Source organism: Nipponia nippon, unplaced genomic scaffold (genome assembly GCF_047370975.1).
Source record: "Nipponia nippon isolate SJK-2023a ecotype South Korea unplaced genomic scaffold, ASM4737097v1 scaffold_18, whole genome shotgun sequence".
NCBI classification, from domain to species: domain Eukaryota; kingdom Metazoa; phylum Chordata; class Aves; order Pelecaniformes; family Threskiornithidae; genus Nipponia; species Nipponia nippon.
In genome coordinates, this window is record NW_028262334.1 from 10487543 (window position 1) to 10506416 (window position 18874).

The following is an 18874-nucleotide window of genomic DNA, read 5'->3' on the forward strand; positions in this document are numbered from 1 at the left end:
CTGAATGGGAATACCTCTTTGCTTTCCTTTTCTTTAACTGGTCTGAAAGACTTCACTCAGAATTGGTTCAAAACATTGTGTTGGATTCCAGGTAGTCCTCGGCTGCTCAGAGAGCTATTGTCTGATGTACCTGTCCTCTTCTGCTGGACTCCAAGGGCCTTGGCCTTCCCTGTGGCATTACAGCTCTCCTGGAGACCGTGCTGTGCCACGGGACGCCTCGGTGTGTGCTATGGGAACTGCCTTCCAGCCAGGGAGTCTGACCCAGAAGTGAGACCAGGGTTATCAGGCTGCCAAACTGCAGTGTCTGAGGCAATGCAACGTTGTGGGAATAAAAGCAGTTCAATAGTGTACTGACTCAGAACAAAATTTCTCAGGTCAGGTCACCAAACCAAAATGAACCAACTTTGGTTTCAGTAATGTAAACATATTCCGTTTCAAATGACACAAAATGCACTGGTGTTCACAAATAAGGTTTGGTTTGGTTTGGGTTTGTTTTTTTTTTTTTTTTAAACTTATGAACTTCCGTTCTACAAAGAGCCTCTAATTTCAGTTTTTCTCCCCAAATTGGGATGAGAGTGAATGTTGAAATACTGGAATTTCTTCCTTTCTGGGGAGGTAGCTGCTGCGTATGAGCAACCAGTTTCAGGGTTAGGACAGCTGACTCTCAAGACCTGTACACTGGAGCAGAGCAGGTGACGGTGGGGCAGATAGGCGATGGAGGGGAGGAGAACAGACAGGCAGAAGGAGGGAGGTAGGAGACAGGAGTAAGAAGCAGCAATGAGGGCTAGAACAGAAGAGTAAGGAGGAGAGAGCGTAAGTTTCTACTTGGCTCCCTGGGCCGTAGGAACTGCTACATTTTTGTGCTGTGTTATGCTGTTGGCCATGCCTAGCTCAGCACCTTCTGTTCTGCTGAGTGACCAGCAGACGTGCAAGCTGGTGCTGCAGTGAGAGCTCCTGTCAGAGAGAGCTTGAAGCGCTTCATAGAGAGGGCAAGAGCTGGGTGAGGTGGAGCTGGAGGTTCACACCAGTGCACAACCAGGCAGCACTGCATGGTTTCACTTCTGCTCACTGAGCAGTTGAGTCCTTCTGTGCTAATCGAATGGGGGTGAATGCAGGACCAAACGGCGAGCATTTCTCAGTTCCCATCCAGGCTCTGAGCAGGGTGCTGCAGCCCTTGCAAGTTAGAGAATCTCTCTGCCACTAGTCTTTTTCTGCAAAGCAGAAAGAACAGGAATACTCTTTTCTGGTGTGACTGGGAAGGAGCACTAGTGACTGTTTCTAACACACTGCAGTGTATTATGCTGATGCTTTTATTATTTAACAAGTTTCTTAACTTTTTTTTTTAAATATACCAAATTGATACACTCCATCCATCAGCAATGCCCTCGGGGAATGAGTAGCTAATTAGAGAGCAGGACTTGTGAAAAGACAAACCTGGGTTATGCACAGAACAGGTTTCTCCAGTATTTATTGCCTACGTTACTGGCCAAGCTTCCTTGTAAGTAATAGTCAAATAATCGGCCTGGGTCCTTTTGTGAATGGTTTGAGTCTGTGTGGTCCTCCTTTGTTAGAGCAGCTCATGGTTTCTGAAAGCTTCTGCACCCCCTGTTCTGAACAGCAGAGCCTGGTGGCACCAGCTGCTTCTGCCTGGAACAAACATTTGCATGTGACATTAAAAAAAAAAAGCCAATTTCAAAATGTATTTGCTTTTCCTTATCCCCTCATTTTTCAGCCCTTCTTAAAACTCTGGAAATATTTAAAAGATGAATATATTTAGCTTTTGCTACAAGCAAAGCTTGAAGAGGAAAGAGAAATCTTTCCTTCAGAAATAAAACAGCAGCCAGTGTTTGGAAATATTTTAACAATAGACCATATGGGAGTCCCAAACTATTAAGCTTTATTATTCAGAAGGCGGAAAATGTGGTTTGATATTCAATTGATACACAGCATAAATGAGAGCCGCAAACTCGGCTCCCTTGAGCTGGGATTCAGATGTTCTCTTGAATATAATAACTAATGCTTTGGCCTAGTTCCACAGAATGCATCCAGCCTGCTGATCACAAGCCAAGAAACTGTAGGCTTCCCCCCCCCCCCCCGCCTTCCCCTCTCTTCTCCAAAGTACTTTCCTCTCCTGCCAGCATGAGCTTTTGGCCTGAACATAAATCTCCTGATATTAGATGCGTATAGAAAATGGGGAGGATGCTAATAGTGCACAGCAGTAGAGCTGTGTGTATGTGCATGTGTGTTTGGTTTTGCTTTAGTGATAAGGTTTTCCCTCCATGATGCACTGTCAAGGGGTTATGTTGGTCATCCTAGGTAGGAGCTTCTTTGTTCCTGTTTCACTGTTTGTTTCTTAGTGCTGTGGGAGCAGGTGAACATCTTTTGGGGTTACTGGGAAGTGGTGCCAGAGACCATGAGAGTGTGGAATTTGTTGGAGACAGAGACTGGAAGTGGTTTGTTTCTCCCCCCCCCCCCCCCGCCCCCCCTATGACTTGCATATATTTATAATTGCCCTTTCCCCTTTCTATCAGGTCTCTCCTAACTTTCTCTCCTATGGGGAAAAGAACCCATAAAAGTTGCTTATAAAATATTACATACATGGACTAAGATTGCCTATATGCAAAGGCAGACTGATAGTTACACAGATACTAAGATCAAGTAATGGCAGGCTGGATCACCTGCTATTTTTTGACACAGGATCCCCAATTCATTCCGTGTATGGGATGGACCAGCTTGTCACTGTGAATGTACGAGGTGTGGTATGAATAAGGAGCTGCAGGGACACAAGAAATGGTCTTGTGGGTCTGGTAGTTGAATGTTGCCCTGAAATCCTGAGGTCCGTGTCTGTCTTTGTCAGAGAGCTCCTTTGAGATGCCAGTATCGTCCTTGGAAATGGCTGAACTATGTCCACTGAAACTTTCTGCCCTATGCCCCTCACCAGAACTCAGCTGCCTGGGCACATCTAGACCTCAGGCATGGAAAATCATGCAGGCAGTGATATTTAACAGTCAGGTATACCAAATCAAGTCATGCTCTAAGAGCCTAGAAGCAACCTTAACAGAGTATGTTTTGATTCTGTTCCCTCCCTATAACACATGCAACATGAGATGGCTTTGTATATATTTTAAGTTGTAGGTGTTCAAGATTTTTCTCAGATTTCCATGCTGCAGGACTTGACAAGTGTCCACAAGTAAGTCTCCCCCCAGTTTTGTGACAGACATCCTCAGCTATGTTGGGTCCTATCTGTTCTAGCCTCTCAGAATCTGAAATCAACCAAAGAACCTTCTCTATGGTCTCTGATTTCCCCTGAGTAGCTAGAAGACTCCAGCATTAAGCTATCTGACCTTTTTCTCTGTAAGTCTGATGAGCCCAAGGAAAGGACTTTCACTTTATGTTTAAGTCCAGGAATGCCTGTAATACAGAACACTGTAGAGAATATAAATTATGCACTCTGAATGTGAAGTTCAGTTTTGGCTTCTGTCTTTCCTCCATTTCTCTTTTCAGTTGTTCATGATAGCTGAAGTTTTCCATGTTTTCATCTCAACCCACACACAAATTTTTTCCTTTGGGGAAAACTGGAGCAAAATCAATTTTAGTGCAATTTTTCAAGCCTCTCTGACTTGCACCTACATCTGTTTGGTATGGGGGAGTGGAATTTTATCATAAAACGTTTGATTTATTTAATGTATTCAATAAGCATCCAAGATGTGCCAGGTACTTTCTCAGGCCTTTTTGGATGAGAAATCTTGCAAGCTAAGAACTTAATAAACAAAGAAGCTACAGAACTCAAAATTTTCCTGCTGTTAAGGTCTCCATATATCTAAGGAATAAACCACGTTTGAACAAAGCTGATCCAGAGACTTGTAAAGCACAAAATGTCACATACAGTACTGATGTGATCTAATGTTATAGGAATAACTATTTTTCTTTTAATATTTCTTGGTCCTGTTATCTGCCCAACTTACAACAAACTCAGCTGAGATGTGTCCATGCAGCAGCTCTACTTTCATTAGAACTGTGAGTCTATTTTTACTGATGAAGCCATTGCTATGATTGTATGACGCTGTACTAAGGGCTCTTCTAAACAGGGTCATTGATTCAGACCAAGGTAAGTTACAAATCTGAGCAGAAGACCTATTCCCACTTAACTTCATCATCCTCACGAAGAGGTGATTGAGAATAGTTAATAAGGAATAGCTGTTCTGGAATAATCCCTTTTTAAGACAAAGCCTTACTGTTTCTGTAATTGCATTCTAGGAAGCTATTCTGTACTGAATCAGCATGGGATAGAGTGCCTGGAAGACGTTCAGACCAAGCACAGCTAGCGGTGAGTGGGGCAATATACACCGGGATGCCCTATTGCAACTATTATGAGTGAGCAGAAGAATAGCAAAATTGGTTGCCTGTGCATCTCTCTAGAAGGCAACAGAAAGTATTATATCAAAATCATTGTACGAAGGCCTCTCTCTTACCAGGGATGAAGTATGAGCTGCCTGTTACTGTCTGAGCATTAACCCCGTGTTATGGACAGAATGCATGTTTCAACTTGTAACTGATTAGGATTTGATTAAATGCTGGGGTGTGGAAATGACTTGTGTGCTTTTTTTTCCAATGTGTATAGTTACATTATTATGTGGGGGGCAATCAATTTATCAAACCCATATGATTATTCAATAGTTCAGTTGGTTGGACGAAAACTTGTATTGTTTCTAAGGTGGACAAAAAAATTAGTTTAAAAGAAATTTGCACAATCTTTTTTTGAGGAGAACCTCCACTAACAAACTAATCAAATAAATGAAAAGCCAGTAATTTATAATGCCATGAAAATTTTCCTGCAGCACAAAATTTTGTGCTTGACCTTGCCAAGGAGGATGGGCTGGAGTAGATGGTGCTCTTGTGCTTCAATGCATTGTAGTTGTGATATAGTTGCTGTTAATTCATAATTCTGACTTTTGGAATTCGTCTCTTCCCTTAAAAGGGAAGGTGGCAGCCTGGAGTGGAGCAGCTCCAACTGCAGCCCTTTGGATGTTAATCCACCCTGACTTTCTTAAGCTTCCTACTTAAATCATTATCTTAATGAATCACCATTGCTGCTATCTTCAGTGCTACACAGGAACATGCAAATTTTAAACAGCCTAGGGGAAAGACCTATTTGTCCGTAAACTGCTCTGATACTTGCATTTAGATGTTGCCACGATAGGTACCTTGGACACTACTTTCCGCCTAACCCCACGGATAGATCATGGGGTATAGTGCATCACCAGTGTATGCCTGCTAGGCGGCTCTCGGGGCTTGCCCCTGAGAGGAGATGGATGTGATTCTGCTACTATCTGTAAGAAGCAGCTTTAGCTCTAGCAGTTGAAGCCAGATTGCTGTGCAGGTTTGTCATTCATCTGACTGCCTGTTGGCTATGCTTTTCTTCAGTTGCAAAACGACAAGGAGTTAAGGGAGTGAGGATGGGGGTCCCCCCTCAGCTCTGCAGCTGCCATTGTGACTTTGGGGCAAGTTTCTTCATCTCTTCACTTGACTTTTTTCACAGTACAAAGAAATATGCCATGCAAATGTTAATGTATCAACTAAATTTTCTCCCAGGTAGGTATCAAGAAATTTGATACAGCAAGGAAATTACCAGCTTGCTAGAAAATCTTAAGAACATTTGTTTGAGGAAAAACCGAACATAGCGAAGCCACTGCAAAGTATCTCCAAGACTTTCAGCACTGTGTTGTCCAAATTTTAACTTGAAGAGTCAACTTGGCTAGGCACCGAGCTCTGCCCACTTTCAGCTCTCCCAGACGATCACTTGAGAAATGTTTACTTGTAGACAGAGGGTATGGAGAGAGTGCCATGTATAGCCATTTCAGATGGCCAATCCTTGTGGCTATTTCTAATATGTACTGAAAGATTCGATTCCTTTATTCATTAAACCAAGAGCTGAGGAAGCTGTTTTCTGCAAATGTCCTAGATGATAAGAAGTAATCTTCTCAAATTGCAAAGTAAATTCACCCATTGTCCCCTTTCTGTGGCTTAGAAGAAGAGCCCATTCCCTTACTATGGGTAACTTTTCTTCACCAGTAGTAATTCTGCTTCTGGAACAATGGCAGGATAAATGCAGAAGATACCAGGTGAACAGAGATCCTCTAGTCTCAACTGGGAGGAGGACCATATTAACAGATCTTAAATGCATTTTCTGCAATAACATTATCAATTGTCAAGTCCTGCTGGGAGTCTTATGCCCACAAGCAGCCAGAACATCTGTCTCAAGGAGGGCATCCTCATTCTTCTTAGCTAAATCTTCTCTGAGACCAGTTGAGCTGGAACGAGATGTTTTTAGACTAAGAAGAAATGCATTTTCTTGGCTCATGCTAAAGCTAAGTAACGTGTTCTCAATTGGTTACCAAAGAAAGGGGATGTGAGCAAACAGTACATGCTGACTTTTTGCAGCTCAAGGCCTGGACAGGAGTCCAGTGTGAGGCAGGAGGTACTAAATGCTTCCTTACCCGTTTGTGCACACCTTCCCGGGCAGCAGCAAGTAACTAGCCCTGTGACTCAAACTTTTCTCCCTGCCTGGTGTAGCTCTGTAATAGTGTCACTCTCTCACTTTCTTGTAATAGTGTTTAAGACACTTTTTGTAAACTGCTTTACAATGATATTTTTTTATGCTCATTGTGAGCAGACTGTTGTGTTTTCTGTATTCAAGCTCCTGTCGGGTTCTGATCCCTTGTTGGATGGCAGCATTTTATAATACAGGCGGTAAATTAACTGGGGAAGCCATCTATTAGATTCAGCACTTAAAGAGCAGTCAGACTAAGGATTTCAGAGGAAATACCAGAAGTGATTTATATGTATGTGTGTGTGTGTATAAATACATGGGGGGGGGGGGGGAGGTATATTGTGTGTGTATTTCAAAAGAGAAAATTGGGGTGACTAACATTTGAGGCTGAGTGCAAAACTTGAACACAACTTTTTTCTCATTCCAGTCTTGGGAAGTAATGGTGATGGGTGTGGGCAGGTCTCTGGCTGGCCTTCTGAATTGCCTTTATGTCAGAGCTCCAGCAAGGGATTTGGTGGAATTTCTCATCCTATTGAGTAAAAGTGATGTTCTGTCCCACATTAGTTTCCTTAGGAAACAGAAGAAAAGGGACTCTTCTCCCCAGCACTTAACACGCCCAGAGTTATTTTTGCAGGCACTGTATGCAAAATGCTCAGAAAATGAGATATCCAGAAGGAAGGTTTAGATTTCAATATGCTGAACTGGCTTACATTATTTGCCTAGCTTTTGCATGCTATCTTATGCTTGTGGGTAGTAGTAGAGTTTTGTTGATGTACAAAGGTTGCTATTTCTATACTTTGCTCATTCAAATTCAGAGGTTTGTAACTATGGAAGTAAAATGTGTCTGTGCTATTATTTTGTTAAGCTGTCTTGAGCTACTTTTGTTAACCGCATGTTCACAGGAGTCTGTGTTTGCTCAAATTACCTGCTCAGTTTTCTGGTCAGGTACCCTGAGATGCGGTGTTTCAGCTCATAACTTTGTTTTGTGTTATCTTTCTCATGGTCCGTTACAACTGCTTCGCAGAAATTGGGAAATTGGGGTCAAACTGCTCCGATGTTTCTCCCAGCATTTGCTAATTTGGCAGTATTTGAGCTGCTACTAAGAAACGCAGAGAAACTGCAGCTGAGCACTGTGACTGACAGTGCTGTTATGAGCAAGTGATGCTCATAGCATTACACAGATAGATGGATTTTAATCTGCAAGCACATCTATCATTAATTTTAAGGGCTTTTGGAACCATGGTAGTTCAGCTAAGAGAGGGGAGATAAGCCAAGCAATTATACAGAGCAGCTATATTTGGGGAAGCACGTCTCTTGGGATTAGCAGGGGCTCATGAGGCAGGGTAGTGAATTGTGCATCACAGTGCCAAGTCTGACTGATCCTTCAGGACAGTCACTCATTATATAGGGACACCTGGGAAATTTCTTAAGACCGGGATATTCACTGGGATAAGCTTAAGAAAGTTTCATTGGTTGCTCAGTATAGATTTTAATGCAACAATGCTTCTCCCAGCTTGTTGGGGAGAACCATGTACTTTCTGCTTCTCTGGTTTGTGGGACTTCTTACTGGGTGTACAGGTGAAAGAAAATATCTGTGAGCTTTGAGCGGCTGCGAACTGCCATGCTTTTGGGAAGACTTTGAGGGGAGAAAATGGCAGGGATTTGAAAGCTGTGAGTTTCACTGGCTTGGACTGGGTAAAAAATGGGAGATCTGTGGCACCAGTTGTTGGGAGATGAAAAATTTCACCTGTCACCTCTGCAGACTACTTAAGAGCACTATCAGAAGTGAGTCCCCAAAAAGTTCTTGCAGAGAGACTAATGGCCAACTGGGAGGAAATGCTGCACTCCCTGAAGAATCAACAAACTCTCTGATGTTTACCCAAGCTGGTAAACCAAACAGAAACCATCAGTATGCTGCTATGTAAATTCATGGTGTGCCAGTATCTTAAACACTATGCAGTTCTGATTACCACGTCTTGAAGGTAGTGGAGGACTAGGGAAGGTCCAGAGAAGACCATCAAAAATGAGTCTCAAGTCAGTCAACATGATTTCTCTCTTTGCTGTAGAGACGAGATGACTTATTACAGAAATTGCAGATGTTTTACACTGTTATGAATGGGGTGGGGAAGGGGAGTAGGGAGTTATTCTTCATGGTTCTTGCGTTAACTGATTCAAAGCAGGCAAAGAGGAGGCAATCTGTCAAGCAGCAGTTACCATGTGAAACTCATTGCCAAAGGGTGTTATGGATAGCAGAAGTCTAAACAGATTGAAAAATCGATGAAGGACAGATAAGTTCTTATTAAAAGTGATGGCCTGGATGCAACCTCTGAATCAGGAGATCTTTAACAATTGCACAGGGTATAAAAAGGGAAAAGACTGCCTGTAGTCTATTTCATTGCTTCCCCCCCACCTTACTTTTTTTTGGCCCTATTCTGGCTACTCCTGAAGAACAGACAGAGATGTAGACCTTTGCTCTTATAATACAGCTATTTTTATAGTTCAAAACTAGAAAGGAAACAAGCTACACTGCAGTGCACAGAACTAGTTTTGCCTTGCAGCGCACAAGTAATGTAAAGCACACTGAAATGAAGAGAATTAGGAGCCAAATGCCTCCTAATACCTTAAAAATGTGTGTGTTATAAAATGCCTCTGTAGCCTGCTTACTTCCTTAAAATTCTGACTTAACAAAAAGCTGAGCTTGTTCATGAAGCTGTGAGTCACTACAATGTTTCTAGTTATCTTTCTCACTTTCTGTATTTGGTGCTACAGTCAGTTGGGTTGCCTGATAATGCACCTGATGAGCTGCCTTAGGCATTTTAACTGGAGTAGTAGTGACACCTTGGGCTGGAAGCTGTGAGGGTGGCTGCCCTCCGCAGAAAGGACTGGGGAGCACAACAGGGAGGGAAGAAGCAGCAAGTTGGGAAGGAGGCTGAAGAGGAGGCAAGATACTAAAATCTCTTGTATATGCATAAAAGCACAAAAGTCCAATACAGAGCAGGGCTTATAGTTGTGACTGCAGTGGCAACAGTCAGTTGGTATTTGGGAGGTGAAAAAATCAGTTTTACTTTTTGCTAGACAATTGTACTGTAATACAGCAGTGCCTCCTGGCAGGGAAAGCAATGTAATGTAAAGCAATACAGTGTGGAAGAGCAGTTGGAGAGCTGTCAGAAGCTGAGTAGCTTGGAATGCTTCCACGTGAACCTGGGAGCACGCGAGCTCGCTGCAGTGTGGCGTTCCCCTGCCCCGAGGAGGAGTACGGACTGCAGCACAAGCATGAATAACGCACCTTACAAACAACACAGCTCAGCTCTCTGGAGGAGGGCTACACGAGGCTTTTCTAGGCAGATAGTGAGAATTCCTTTTTTCTCTTGGGAGACTTCTCTTCCAGTTCAGAGAGCCTTTCTGAGTTCACGTGCCAGGCAGCCCTGGGGCAAATGAGTTTGTACCTGTCAGCTGTCATTGCCTGGCACGCCTGAGTACTCAAGGGCACAAGGCTGCCAAAGGCTGGAGCTCTCTAAAGCACAGGCTGCTGGAAGGCTGCTGGGTCTGATCTGATCGGGCAAACAAGGAAGTAATGACTCATCTTTTTTTAATAGTCTGTATTTCCAGAGGGCTTTGGTGCATGGCATTGGCTTTTATTCCAGTTTTTAGATGTTGGATGTAGTTAACAATCTTACTTGTGGTTTTCAACCCTCCCCCCTCTCCGTGCCCCCAGCATTTTCCTTCCCTTCAAATCCTCTGCTTCATCCTATGTATTGCTACTATAAATTGCTTGGGATGATGGGTCCTGCTTCTTACTTGGAGCCTCTGGATGCTATTAACAAGTAATTGCTGGAAAAGCTTGTTTAAACATCAAAACCCTACATTATTTTTTTAAATTTCCCTTTGAGGCAGCTGAAATGCTACTGAAAGATTACTTTCCTTTAATATTGGACAAGGAACTTTATTAGGTAAGGGAAATAGTGTTCTTACTAGACTATGTCTGAGATACCAAGTCACCTTCCTTTTAAAGAAGGGATGTGTAGTTGTACTCCCCCTCCTCACGTCTCCCCCCACACCAGCAAAACAACAGCTGTTTATAGCAAGGAGCAAAGAGGTTTTACTGGCTTTATCCCTCCAACACATCTAGACTTTCTTTCTTGAAAAACCTGTAAGAATTCAATGATTGATTCAGCATGTTTGCTATCTAGCCACAACTTGAAATCCAGCAATACCAGTAAATTATCCAGGGAGATTCTCTCAATGTCCAAGCTACATATGCGAGGGATGTCCAGCATGACGTAGGACCAGGGCACTGTGTCTAATACACTACTACTTTTCCTGTTGTAATCACATTGGTCAGATTACTGGATGGTTAACCTGCGGTCATGGATGAGCTCGAACAGGATCCTCCACCATTCAGAAACGAGTACCTACACGCATGATGCACCTCTCCGGGCTAAGACTGTTGTTAGATTGGCTGAAGTGCAACAGGTCTTGCTCAAAACGTAACTGAGGTGTGTTCTGTCAGTGGCAATATGAGTCACCATTAGCCTACTAGCATCCATTGGATAATCAGGTGAAATTTGCATATATTTTACATACTGAAAACTGTTAGGCAGACCTCCTCACAGGATGAGTGTCTCCTGACTTCAAGAACAAACAGTTCATCTTGTTTTGACGTTCATGCAGCCACAGGGATGCAGTAAATATATTGACTTTTTATTCCTTTCTACTCTTTCATGTAAGTGTACGCACGTTATTGCAAGAAAGCAGCATGTGAGCTCATAGCTGTGCCTCATCACCTAATGAAGCGTTTGCACATGGACCTTCTGTGGAGGCTGTAGAAGCAGTAGCTAGGCTGCCCAGGTCTGAGCCCCAGCAGGCAAAAGGAAAGACTTCATTTCACATTTCCTAAGCTGGACAGGCAGCCAGGTCTGTGCTAGCAATTAAGGTGTGAATTTTGTAAATGGAAGTGCTACTTTGGGGAGGAATAAACAAATAAGGAATTAGTGCAGAAATGGTTTGAGAAAGGTCATGGATTATGAAGACAAACGTGAATTTGGAAGTAGCATGGGAGGGTTACATGAATACCTGTTTCTTCTGCACTTCTCACATAACATTGTGTCTGATCTTGTGAAGGTCTGTCTTCTGTTCCTCTGCCATCTTCCTTCCTTTTTACATTTGGCACGTGTTATTTTTGGGGAGAAAAAGATTTCTCTCTAATATAAATTGCTGAACAAAAGGTGGACAGACACAATCACAGCCTCCCAGTACGTATGCCGCAGAAAGGGAAGCAGAATGCATATTGTAGGAAATTGATACATACTTCCTGCTTTCATGGTGTGCGAGTGTTTCTCTTCCCCGTTGTTGTTTATTTCCATTTGTGTTTTAGTAGTCTTTATGTTAGGAATTTGTGGGATATTGAGCAAAAGTCAAGTGCATTGTGGATGTAGTGGTTAAAAGCTACTGAATTGAACAGTCTTTTTAATACCTAGGAAAAAACACTTGCTTCAAACTACAATAGCTGCCTTAAACAATTTTCAAAGATCTTGGTGAGTTTAGGTCTGTCTTCATTCAGGCACTGCTTGTCTTCTGCTAAAGGTTTAAGGAAAGACAGAACGCTCAACTGCAGAAAGTCTGTCCCTAAGCATGAGGAAGAAGCATTTGTAAGAAAGTACTGGGCTTTTGATAGATGTAGCTGCTTTTGCAGGGAGACCTCGAGGCTGGTTTTGCTGAATGTATTTTTTTTTTTTTCATTTGAGTTTACTTAATGCAGTAAAGGATTTCAGTTGAGAAAACAATTAAAGCTTAAGAAACCTAGGATGCTTGTTTTCCTTTTCTAAGCTGGTGAATAAGAACTAGATATAATGGGAGGCAAAGATCTGGTAGCTCTAGATTTTGAAGGACAAGGCAATGAGAATTCAGTTTTAAATCATCAGCTACAGCTCACTTCTCTTTACTAAAGAGTTTGTTTTAAATGTTAAACATGTTTGGACTTAAATGTTTAGTATGCTTGATAAGAAAATGAAGTCAGAAAATTCTCAATGGATGGTTACTTTTTGAATTTTCAGGCAGTATGATGCAAATGAGAAAAATAGAATGTCTAATAAAAGTCACTGGCTGTTTATTAACATAATAAAAGGAGGAAAAATGTCAGCTGGATAAATACCTGTAAAATAGAATAAATGCTGGAGATGGTGCAGCTCTCTGGTTAGCAAAAAAAAAAAATCAAACAAACAAACAAAAAAAAAACACCCCACCCAAACAAAACCCAAACCACAACAAATTGAGAGCAGACTATATTTAGCTGCAAATCAATATGGCTTAGTAGTTACCAGCCACTCATCATCCTTTATGAAAATAACTAGAGTGTAAATGTAAAACAAGATTAAAATTGGTAGCTTTAAATTACTTTGATTTAAATCCACCCTTCCTCTACCATTGGATGCTATCTGAATAAATAAATAAAAGCACATTTGGCTGCTGGCATGACATTGCAGTGGCTTTTCCTGTATTTGCTATGATGTGATACGCAGATAACGGAAGCTTTCTCTGTGTGTTCATATATTAAGTCACTAACATTAACACTTGGTCCCTTTTTTTCCCCTCCCCTTCTTCAGTCTCTCATCTCCATTACCCTCCCCCAAAATTTAAATGGGCAAGTGAATTTTGAATTTGTCATGCTTTACATACTTCTCAAGGTGTGTGAGCTGCCTCTGAAGATAAGTGCACCTGGCCTCCTATTCTCCTGTCTTCTGTATGTTTGATACAAACTGAAAGAGAGCCCTAAAGACGTTCTTCTTATTTTACTCCTGGTCACATAACTTCCGAAAATTAAAATTAATTATGACCTTAGAGGCAGACAGTTCAACAGTGAAATAGCTTGTAATTTATTTGAACTCTGAAATTCCACTGGCTAAAGTTGTGTAAAACTTTCCAATAATTTGTTTATATATTAAGAAAAAAACATCTTAATTATGAGCCTGGTTCCTCAATAAAAATGGATCACTACCTGATTAATCGTTGCTATGCACTAGATCACTAATTTTCTTCTTAATGACAGTAGGATTTTTGCCATTTTCCCCCATAAAATTTCTTCAATTATATAATGAATGCATTTGGTTCAAGGGGACGGTCTCTAGGATTTTATACCCCAAAACAGGCATGTCACGAAATAGCTGTAGGTTGGTGGAGAACCTCTGTTGGATTAAATGCTTGCGAGTACTGACAAGAGCGGGAGTTGAGTATTTGGATGAAGGCCTGTACAGAGGCTCAGGGACAGCTCTGTTTTCAGCTACTCCTACTTGAAATGAGTTATTTTGGTTTGCTCTCACTAAGAAATTCAGACTTTCTGAGTCTTCAGAGAAAATGTGTGTGCTGCTATCTCCCTATGGGAACACACAGCTCCATCTGGGTATACACAGAGGTTCCTCATAAGAAGACCCGGTTTTCCCGAAGTCTGAAAACTTTGTTTGTGGAAAAACAAAGTGAATGATTGCACTCCTGTACCAAATGTGGGGATTTTCTTTAATGGCTTCTTAAATAATTGTTTCCGCATTAGATGCGTCACTAAGGATGAAGGTTTCTGGAAGTGCACATTCACAGTTATTAAATACAGCTGGGCCTCCATTTGTCTGTTGGGGACACAGACCTGCTCTTGTGATTTGGTTTCAAGTTGCTCAAGAAAGATGTGACAGTGTATATTCTAAGATCTCGTGACAAATGTGTAAAGTTAAGTGCTCTTACCAGGCTGACTGCTAACTGGCCAGGACGTCACTAACACTGCAGCTGGCAAAGAACAAAGAAAACATAAAGATGCTAAATCTTGGCTATGGGTAACTGCTCAACATTTAAACTCCTGGTGTCCGAGAACATGGGGTGGCATTTGCAACAGATGTCTGCCTGGTAATCAAAGACCCAGTGTAATAAAGTTTGTTAAAGAGTAAGAGTTCACCTGGTGGTTAACGGTGATTTTTATGGCTACGGACTTGAGACCTCTTGAAAATGAGAAATACCAGTAGTAAGAAGTGTGCGTGTTTCTAGGGGGAGATGGATTTTGGGGTCCTGCTCATTTGTTTGAGAATGAAGTATCGTGGAATGGACTTATTCTGGATTCATTCGAACAGAGATGGCCAGTGAGATGAACAGATGACTGTGATGTAGAGTATGTGAGAATTGCACTTTGCTTCTGACCTGGCTGGACTGATGAGTTGGGTTCATTGAACCCACTGTATCACCCAGCCCTCGGGGGGTTATAAAGCAGAGAGAAAGTTCTACCTATGCCACTTCAGAAGAACATTTAGCTTGGCACTGCCTTCATCCCTGACAGCTGCTCATGATGCCTGGGGCCATTTACCATAGGGATGAGCAGACAAACCTGATGTGTGTTCAAACCTGGAAATCTGAATTAATTAACCAGTGGAATAACTTATGGATGTGGTAGATTCCTCATAAATTAGACTTTTCATCAAGATTGGTGCGTGCGTTCTTGCTCGTGCACTCTCTCTGCTAAAAGCTGTTGCCTGAATGAAAGAACTGCTCGCTGGAAAATGAAGGCACTTGTGCTGTTAAGGAGGAATAAGAAAGGAGGATCCTACAGGGCCCTGTGGTACTCCACCTCGGAGCCCAAGCATGCTGGTCAGCAGCTTCTCACATCCATCAGTGCTCTGGCTCCCTGTTAAGTACTACTTTTCATCAGATGGGTGGCATGGGGGCAGTTCTTATTCATGCTGAAGAATACCTTTGTATTGTGATGCAGAGTTACAGCTCAACCAAGTAGCTCTTTTCTTTTTATTATCTGTGCCAGTCATGAAGATAGGACACAGAAAATGCCATTAATCCATTTGCTGCCCTGAAAATTTTCTTGTTGGCTCTTTCAGCTGCTTAGGCCAGCAGCTAGTATCCTCCAAGGCTTACTGAAAGAATTAGGTTGAAATTGCCAAGGAGTGTCTCTTCCTGCACTGACTTAGGGATGCATGAGGCTCACTCCTTTGTCCTTCCTTCATCCTACACTAGCCATATCTGCCTTGTGCCCTGTTAGCATTTTCTGCTTGGGAATGGCTGAGTGGACTTTGCTCTGTTAACTGTGCATCTTTTTTTTTATTTAAAGGAGATCTTCAGAGTGTCTATTTGGCATAAATCAGTAGAGAATTTGCTGGTGATAAGTGCAGAGGAGGGAAAGGAAAGAATACTTGGAGTCCTCTGTTCACTTTCTCTTGGCAGTGCCTCATTGCTGCTCTTGGAGGAGGTCTTTTGCTTGTCCCTGAATTGATTCAGCCCCCAGGGCACAAATGCTCCCAAGCTGCAGTTGCAGGGTCGCTGTCTGTCTCAGAAAGTCATGTGGCAAGGGGCTCTGCATGCTATGGAGAGCAGCTCCCCCCGTCCAAGGAGTTACAGGATACCGCTGGGGGTAGCTACAGCTGGTCTGCACTGGTACTAATATAATCCCGCAGGGCTGTATCCATGAGACACAAGTGTGACATGTGAGGTATTTAAGGAGACACACCTGTTTTAGGCATGGGCCCGGGTATTGCATGCCTTGGAAATGGAAGGTTTTGGTGGAGCAAGAAAGACTCCCATTTCATCCACAGGAGGGCTTTGCTTTCTTCTTTCTCCCCAGTTTCCAGTTTTCTCCATTATTTTTTAATTCCCTAATATTATGTAATCCTGTGGTCTGTTAGCACCGGGCTGCTTCAAAGGCCAGGCTAGCGTTTGCATTTGAACTTTTTTTACCTTAGTGTGTGATTCCAGAGTGATTAGCAGGAGAGAATGGCTTCTGGGCTGAGTGATGGTTTGGGTGTAACTGCTCCCAAGAAAGGGCAGAGAATTTAGAGAATGTCATCTATGTGCGGGGCTGGGTTTTTCAGTCCTTGAGATAATTTAGATTTTATGTTGTGTTTACCTGTATTTTTATTATAAGGCAATTTGGAGCAGTAAATCACATAGAAGTGATACAATCTTACCAAATTTTGTACAAAAATATTTTGTCCCTTTGGTTTGAAATCTCTGAGTGTCTTTCCCTCTCATCTTCCCACCTGCCCCCCCCCCCGAAATTGTTGTGAAATGGCTACTTTCCATACAGAAGAAAAAGCAAGCAAATGCAAAATAATTCTCACTGTTGTGTAGTACAAAGATATTAACTTTCTTAGATTTTTATCTCTCTTTTTAAGGTTATCTGCTACTTGTTTGGCAGAAGATAGTTTTGGGGGTTTTTTTCCCCATTGAAAAGGAGATGTATTAAGATGGAGGAAAAAAAATCACAGGATCTGTCATATGACTTGGTTCCATCTGTCTGTCTGTCTTGTCTTTCAAGTAGAATGCAAATTTTCTCTCAAACTTCTTTATGTGCCTTTTTTTGATGTTAATATGGAATCTCCTAGTTTGCCTTGGTCTCACTCCACATGTCCCTTCTTTCCATGGATTCCTGCTCTTGGTGAGGTTTTAAGTGCTTGTTGGGTTGGGACAGCTACCAGGATTGGGGCCAAGATTTCTACTGTAACTGATAGACTGTTGTGTGAAAATAGTAGCAACTGGACAGTCTTTCCCTCCCATCTTTATTTTAAATAGAAGTTGCCAATAAATATCGAGTATGCCAATTGTTTCTAGAATAATGGCTGGTGGAAATAAGGAAGAGAGGCTGAGAGGCATGTGTTACTCGAGGACTTGATTAGTTTGGGCAGTTAGGTATTTAGGGGGAAAGGGAGTTATTACTCCCTTCTATTAACAGCTCTGAATTCTGAGTGGGGTGGACTGGAATAACCAGACCCTGAGGGAACAACAGATTCTCCTTCTCAGAAATGAAATGTTGGCAGGGGAGAAGGTCCTGGGAATGGAGACTCCTTGGCTCCAGCCTCACCTGGCCCATGGGGTAGGCTCCTGTGAGCAGGTCATTAACCCTTATGGCAAAGTGATATAAATCTGAATCTTGTTAATCCTAACCTGAGAGATGGCTCCAGTGTGGCAAGACCCTCCTTGCCTGGATGGGTGAGCAGAAGTGCTGACCAAAACCCATGGTCCTCTTTAGTCCCTGTATGCTGGCATTCAGTTTGACCAGCCCAAAAGCCTCAAATTGTTTTCCTTCCTTGTGGGCAGACACATTTTTTGTATGTATGAATGTGAAAATACCTTTGATTATGATACTAAGAAGCAGAATATCTCATCGTAAGAGAAGCATCACCCTCATCTAGCTGTGGTGCCTCCCAGCACCTTTGTATTTCTGCACATCACTGCATTTTGCTGCACAGACACAGCCTAAGGTAGACATGGCCTCAGTATCCTTGCTAGCTGGTAATGGTGGGCTCCCTCCCACCCCCGTCCCTGCTGGATTCTCCCAGAGTTAATAGATTTCCAACCAAAAACTGAAGAGATTTATTCTGGTGGGTTTGTTTTTTTTTTTTTGTTTTGTTGTTTTTGTTTGTTTGTGTGTGTGTGTGTGTGTGTGTGTGTGTGTGTGTGTGTGTGTTTTTTCGGGGGGTGGTTGGGTTTAGTGGGTTTTTTTGTTCCTTAACTGCACCCTGCAAAATGTCCTGGCTGAGTTGTTTCCAAATACTGGCATCTCTAGGGAAGGGGTTATAAATTGCTAATTTAAAGCCTGCAACAGGATAATTAACTAACCAGTTTGATGTAAATGGCTTAATGGGGCTTTACTAGCCCCTTTGAACTTAAAGTAGCACTAAAAAGTAAACTGTAAATACCTTCAAGGAAAGTACTGGCATGCTTGAATGTGGGGCTGCTTGGCTGTAAGGAGCAAGCCTGCTCCACTTGCCAGGAACCCAGTGGCCTGTGTGACAGCAAACATGTCAAGCGGGTGAGGGGACCAACCAGGCACCTCTTGGGGAAAGCTCTGCAACTACCCTAGTTCTTCAGGAAGCACGTAAACTCCGATACATCAGGCTTTCAAACCTGCCCTGCCTGCTTTGGAAAATTTAAATCACAACCGTGGTTTAAATGCAACTGTAATGAATTTCATCAGGATTGAAGAGAAAAAAAAAAAAACAAAAAACAAAAATAAAAAACCCTGAGGGGCAGGCAGCCACTAGAGTCCACCCTAATTTTCCTGGAATTGTATTTGCATTAAGGTCTTTTGACAAGTCCAGGCAGAAACACTTATTACACTTTGTTTCAGAAGACTTCGTTACCCGCTGAATCTGCTGAGACAACGTACTGCAGCCCTGGAGCAGATTCCAGTTTCTGATGCATCTTGGGGACTTTTGGGAGAACCTCTAAACTTTCATTCTTGCTGGGCTGTTACAAAATTCCAAGGGAGAAAGTCAACAACTGTTAAACATCTAGAAATGAAGATCATTACGAAGTGGAAGCATCTCGTGTAGTTAGGCATTGATC

General features: G+C 42.4%; 1 protein-coding gene across 9 annotated transcripts in view; it reads left to right on the forward strand.

Annotated features, from left to right (window-relative positions):
- Positions 1-18874, forward strand: part of HIC2 (HIC ZBTB transcriptional repressor 2) — a 74818-nt gene that overhangs the window by 37368 nt on the left and 18576 nt on the right. For 6 of the 9 annotated variants that reach the window (XM_087754865.1, XM_009473507.2, XM_087754860.1 and 3 more), the window contains exon 2: positions 4258-4327. The exons of 2 other annotated variants lie outside the window; for them this stretch is intronic. The gene's annotated coding sequence lies outside the window, so the exon portion shown is untranslated. Of the gene's footprint in view, positions 1-4257; positions 4328-18874 lie in introns of those variants that run through there. One more of the 9 variants, XM_087754866.1, reaches the window with a different exon arrangement.